Consider the following 5,482-nt stretch of genomic DNA (forward strand, 5'->3'; position numbering starts at 1 on the left):
CACACAACAATAACCTTACACAAAGGGAAATTAGCTCAGTCTGAGACCATGATTCATCAACACTGACACCTGCTCAAGTCAAGTCCCAAATAGGCACCATTGAGGAATATGTGGTAGCAACCATCCAAACTTAGGACAAAGAGCCTTCTGTTGCTAGAAGAACAATATAAAACACTATGCATACCTCTGGATGTATTCAGTTTTGAAGACTCTAAACTGCTAGTCCTTTCTAAACCGTTAAGATGGATACTGAATGGGGAATAAACACTCTTGCAGTTTCCACATTTATATATGAAAAAAATCTCCAATTTACCAAAGGCAATGTGGTATTTCTTGGGGGGAAAAATGAAAATTATGTATTTGATTTACAGATTTGTCATTCATTCATGTCACAATCCTCAAGGCTACCTTTATTCCACAACTAACTTTCCACCATTTCTTTCTAAGAAAAGGACATACGTAAAGTCGTTTTTTTTTTTAAGGTTACAGCCTTCAACAACTTGAAAGGTAAATTTGAATGGTCCAACAATTAGAAACAGTTACCCTACCACCATTTGACATTCCGTTTATCATTCTATTTAATATTATTTTGTAACATCTAACACCCTTCACCTTTAAGGTCAAAGGAACCTTCAACATGTTTTACAAGCTGCCTACAAGCTCCGGGAGATGGTGAAGGATGCAGGAAAGCCTGGCCTGCTGCACTCCACGGGGTCTCAGAGTCAGACACGACTTCCCGATCGAACAAGAGACAATCCCTGTGAAATCTGAGGATGCCACGCCAACAAGAATGCAGGTCCACCGAGGAACAGCAGACCACTCGGTAAAGTCAAAATTGCTCTTCACTTTATGATCACAGAGCCTCTTTCCAGAACTACCCCCCAGTTCAGTTCAGACGCTCAGTCATGTCCGACTCTGCGACCAAATGGACTGCAGCACGCCAGACTTCTCCGTCCATCACCAACTCCTAGAGCCTACTCAAACTCATGTCCATCGCATCGGTCCCCCACCTCCCAGAGAACAGGAGAGTATCGATTTCACAAGGTGCCGGGCACTGCTTTCTTTAAAATGAAGCTTTCATCTGACTCCCGCAAGATCACCTGGTAACTCCCGGGGCTGGGGATGGAGCGTCTGGGTTTTTGAGCTTCTCCGCTGCCTTCTCAACTTGAGGCCTCTGTACTTAGCCCGACCCCTGGACGGCCACCACACCACTGAGGGCGTCGTCCCTACCGCTGTCACCGACTCGGGCGTGGCTGCACACCGAGGGTCCCGGCCGCCTTCCCTCCCCGCCCACCACCCCCACAGCCCCTAGCTGTGGGCCGCACCGGCCAATCCCGGGGTCCACTCAGGGAGGCCAGGCGATCGCCCGGGGAGGTCACCGAGGGCTGACGCCCGAGCCCTGCTACGCTCTGACTTCAGCCCCCAGGGAACTTTCCAGAACCTTGGCCCTCTCTGGGAAGCCCCGCGTCGCATCCAGGAGGGAACCCCGATTCTGTTTATTGAGCGCCTACGCCAAGCTCAGGACGGGGCTTGCAATCGCCCGCACTCCAGCAGCTCGGGCCGGGATCCGTCCTCCAGAAGAACCGACGGCGGGGCAGCAAGGGACTGGCAGAACCGCGCCCCCAGCCCCCCACGTCCCCTCTGCCGGCCTTTACCTCGACCGACCCCCCGGGGGCTGCCGGAGCTAAAATTAGGCGAGCGCGGGGCGCGCTCACGTGCACCCCGCTCACGGGGGCCAGGGGCACTGCCCGAGTGACTCACGGCCCCGCCCCCACCCGCAGAGGACGCGCTGACGTCAGCCGCTTCCCCGAAGGGTGACGTCAGCGCGCCTCGGGAAGGCCGCGGGGCCAGCCTAGAATGTTCACTGAGTTTCGATGCCTTAAAGGGACCAGGCCTTGGATCGTGAAAGATGTGGGGCGAGGACCCCGCTCACCCACCCGTAGAGTCGGAGCCAGTTTTATATCCCTTTGTACTGAGAGAAGGTGATTGCTGAGGTAGGAATGAAAAAACGGAAAGCAACTGAGCTTCATTGGAGGCGCCCAGAAGCCCCAGAACCTCCTCCTGGAAGCCCTCCTTGTTTAACCAGAATCAGCTCTTGACCCAAAAGTCAGGAAGTTTTCCATGGCCCTTGACTGCCTACTCCTTCACTTACACCTCTGCTGACAGAGAAAGGCTGTGGTTTGAATGTCTGTATATAATTCATCAACTTGGGCCACCTTGGCCCTTTTATCAGTATTTTTTGACTTTGTCCAAATTCTCTTGTTAGGTGTGTGACCTGGAACAAGAAACTCTCTGGATGTGAACTTTGTGAACTGATATCCACCCCTCCTTTTAGGCTAATGTTGCCTGTGGACGTTCCCGGAGGCAGGAACCCCGGCCCGTGCTTCGCCATTGAGCACAATCACAGTCTCAGTGGGGACTAACAATCCACTGAGGTTTACCGTGTGGCAGGTTTGTTTCTTATACTTCCTCCGCTCTTTTTAATTCTCTCTTTGAGATGGTTGTTATTGTGCCCATTTTACGGATGAGGAAGGGAATCCGGGCACCGCAGGATTAAGCATGTTTCCCTAGGTTACACAGTTTAAGGAACCGCAACCTGAAAGTCACTCCCACGTCAGTTGGACTCCAAGTCAGTGTTTTTGGTGATGAAGGTGGGCTGTGATACTGTGTTTTATTCTGGGTGTATCGAGCCCTGGAGAGTAGTTTTTCCCCTTTACCGCAATTCCAGTGCCTCTGAACACATCACCCACAAGTAACCTCAGCCTGCGGATACAGGAGAGTGAGACCTCAGGGCCTGGTCTGGATGAGAGTAAGGTGAGTGAAGAGGAGCTTCCTCTCGGGTGTCCTTCCTGTACTTGCCGGCCCCCGGAGAGCGGGCACCTCCTTGAGGTTTGCACTCCAGGCACCTCACTCACCACACCCTAGTCCCAGCCCTGCCACGCCTACCCTTGGCTCTGTTTTCTGTCTGGAAACTAGAGAGGGCATCCCGCTTAATGCGTCCTGGTCTGGCATGCCAGTGTCCAGTTCTGCCCCAGTGCTGAAGAAATAACCTTGTTTCTCCTGCATCATAATCGCCTCTCTCTGTAAAGCAGCGGTTTCTATTGAAACAGCATCGTCATGCCAAGACGAAATGAGACAACAGCTTCTTAGAGTTTTGAGCAAGACGCTGCTGCCTGTGTCCTGGAAGTGGAGGTGGGCCATGAGTGGCTGTCACTGGTATCCTCTGACAGCCGTTACTGGTCTTTGGCTGAGCGTCACAAGCGCGTCCTCAGGTCATACCTCCGGGTCTATCAGGGCTACCTTCCTCCCCCCGCTCACCGCCCAGAGACACTCAGAACTGACCCCTCTCCCCTCATACCCAGTCTCCAGCCACCACCCAGCTCTCTTCTTTGTGTGCCCTGCTCTTGGCCCCTCCATCAGGCTGATGAAGTCACTGCCCACTGCTCTTCCTGTTCTCCGGGTTTTCTGGAGCTTCTGACCGAACACCCTGTGTGTCTCCCATGGAAGCCTCGGGAGAAGATGGAGAAAACCACAGGCGGCCTCAGCTGTGGCCAGCAGCTCTCCCTCTGTACTGGGGCTGGACACGCAGACATGGAAGCTTAGAGCAGTAGGGGACCTTCAGGCCAACCAGGCCAGCCCCTGTTTTACAACCAGGGAACTGAGGTCCGGGTGAAGTGACCTGCCCGGGGCCACGTGGCCTGTTATGTAGAGAGTCCTAGTCACTTGATTAGCAGCTCACTGTGCCTTTCACGGTTCACGCCTCTGTTAGGAGTCTCAGGTGAAACAGTGAACATAAATGTGCACGGGGACCTTCCCGACCCAGGGATCACACCTGTGTCTCCCGCACTGCAGGCAGATTCTTTACCATCTGAGCCAACTTAGGCGCATTTCCCAGTGGAATGAGAACAACAGTGAGTTGGACTGCCGTTTTTAAACCTTCGGTAATCAAGATGTTGTGTGTCATTTCAGGTTTTGATTATTTTATCTCCCAGCCTTTACTTCCCGTCATTTTCCTATCCCCCCAAACCCCATTAAATGTTGTTAAGAACCATCAGTGTAATTGGCCACTAACCTGGAAGGACTGTGATCTCCAGCAGACAGCCCCAGCAAAGAAAGGAGCAGGGATCCTGGGGCTGTTCCCAACCGTGCTGGTGACTCACGGGATGATACAAAGCAAAGCGCTTCTTTTGTGTGGGGGCGAAACGGAGAATGGCACACACAGCTACTTGCCTGACAGAAGTGTGGGTTGGTAGCGAGCCATTGGCAGGCTCCTGGCATAGCGGAAGCCCAGGGGTCTCTGGGTACACCCAGGTTCTCGATGACCGCTTAGCAGTGGCTGCAGGGTTAACCCTGAGCTCTGTCTTGCTTGAGCACCAGCCTCCATTGGAGCCACTAAGATGGTTGGGCAGGATTATGGCACTTGCCCTTCGTGCTGTCATCCTCATTGGTTAAGAATGCATCCTGGTTATTCCTAACTCCACTTTAATAACGTGTTATAGATCTGCCCTCCAGGAATTTATTTGAAACTTTCTTTAATCTATTTTTATTTCAGCTTGTACAGCATGTTCAGGCAACAAGGAGGTTTACCATCTATGTAAAAGCACTAAAGGGCTTCCCTGGTGGTTCAATGGTAAAGAATCCCTTTGGAGAAGGAAATGGCAACCCACCCCAGTATTCTTGCCTGGGAAATCTCATGGACAGAGGAACCTGGTGAGCTATAGTCCATTGGGGTCACAAATGAGTTGGACATGACTTAGAAATTAAACAACAACAACAAAAAACACACCAAAACACAGAAGGTGCTATATAAAGGCTTTTATAATCATACCAATAATCTTTTATTATAATGTTCAATGTAATAAATATAATTGGATGATGCTAATTCAGATGGTTTCACAGGCTTATTTTTAGTCACTGTCTTTGCCTTTGTTTTTTGTCTCCACACTCACACACACAAACACACCCAAGCAAAAAGTCTTTATTCATGGAGCGGGGCACCGTGATAGATGTGAGTGCATGCAAATTTACATAAACATGTTCAGTGTCCTCTAGAGGCTTTCCATCTAAGACCGACATATAGGAGGTGCTCAGTAAATACTTTTGGGTGGTTGGATGGTTGGAATTAAAAAATGAAAAGAAAACCCGTGTGGTAACTCGTGAGACATGTTAGGAATGATTTTGTTGGAGGCTGGAGGGTAAACATTGGGCTGAAGGAAGAAGGGAATGTGAGATGGTTTGGCCATGTGCATGTATGAGCTCTCCTCAGATTGCCTTAGTGCTTGTTCTGGAGGAATAGCTGGTTCCCAGGCTGCGAAATGATGCATAGCAAGAGAGACCAAAGCGGCACCCCCTGACAGGTGCCATGTGGGTGCCAGTAGTGAGGAGGTAGGTATGCCGTCCAGGAGAGAAAGACCAGTTCCTGTGGCTATCTCTGTTTTTAATGTGAACCACGATAGAATGAATGGTTCAGTGAGTAAAGAAT

The 5,482-nt window shown here is 50.9% G+C and overlaps 1 long non-coding RNA gene across 1 annotated transcript; it reads left to right on the plus strand.

Moving 5' to 3' along the window:
- The first annotated feature begins 648 nt into the window (after positions 1–648).
- LOC147356146 (uncharacterized) lies at positions 649–4,882 on the plus strand. Its single transcript, XR_015143090.1, has 4 exons — positions 649–1,994; positions 2,336–2,451; positions 2,729–2,814; positions 4,553–4,882. It is a non-coding gene; the product is annotated as an uncharacterized LOC147356146 (long non-coding RNA).
- Positions 4,883–5,482: the final 600 nt, after the last annotated feature.

Source organism: Bos grunniens, chromosome 16, assembly GCF_055505025.1.
Source record: "Bos grunniens cultivar Pamir isolate PY7600 chromosome 16, Bosgru_T2T1.0, whole genome shotgun sequence".
In the NCBI taxonomy this organism is placed as follows: domain Eukaryota; kingdom Metazoa; phylum Chordata; class Mammalia; order Artiodactyla; family Bovidae; genus Bos; species Bos grunniens.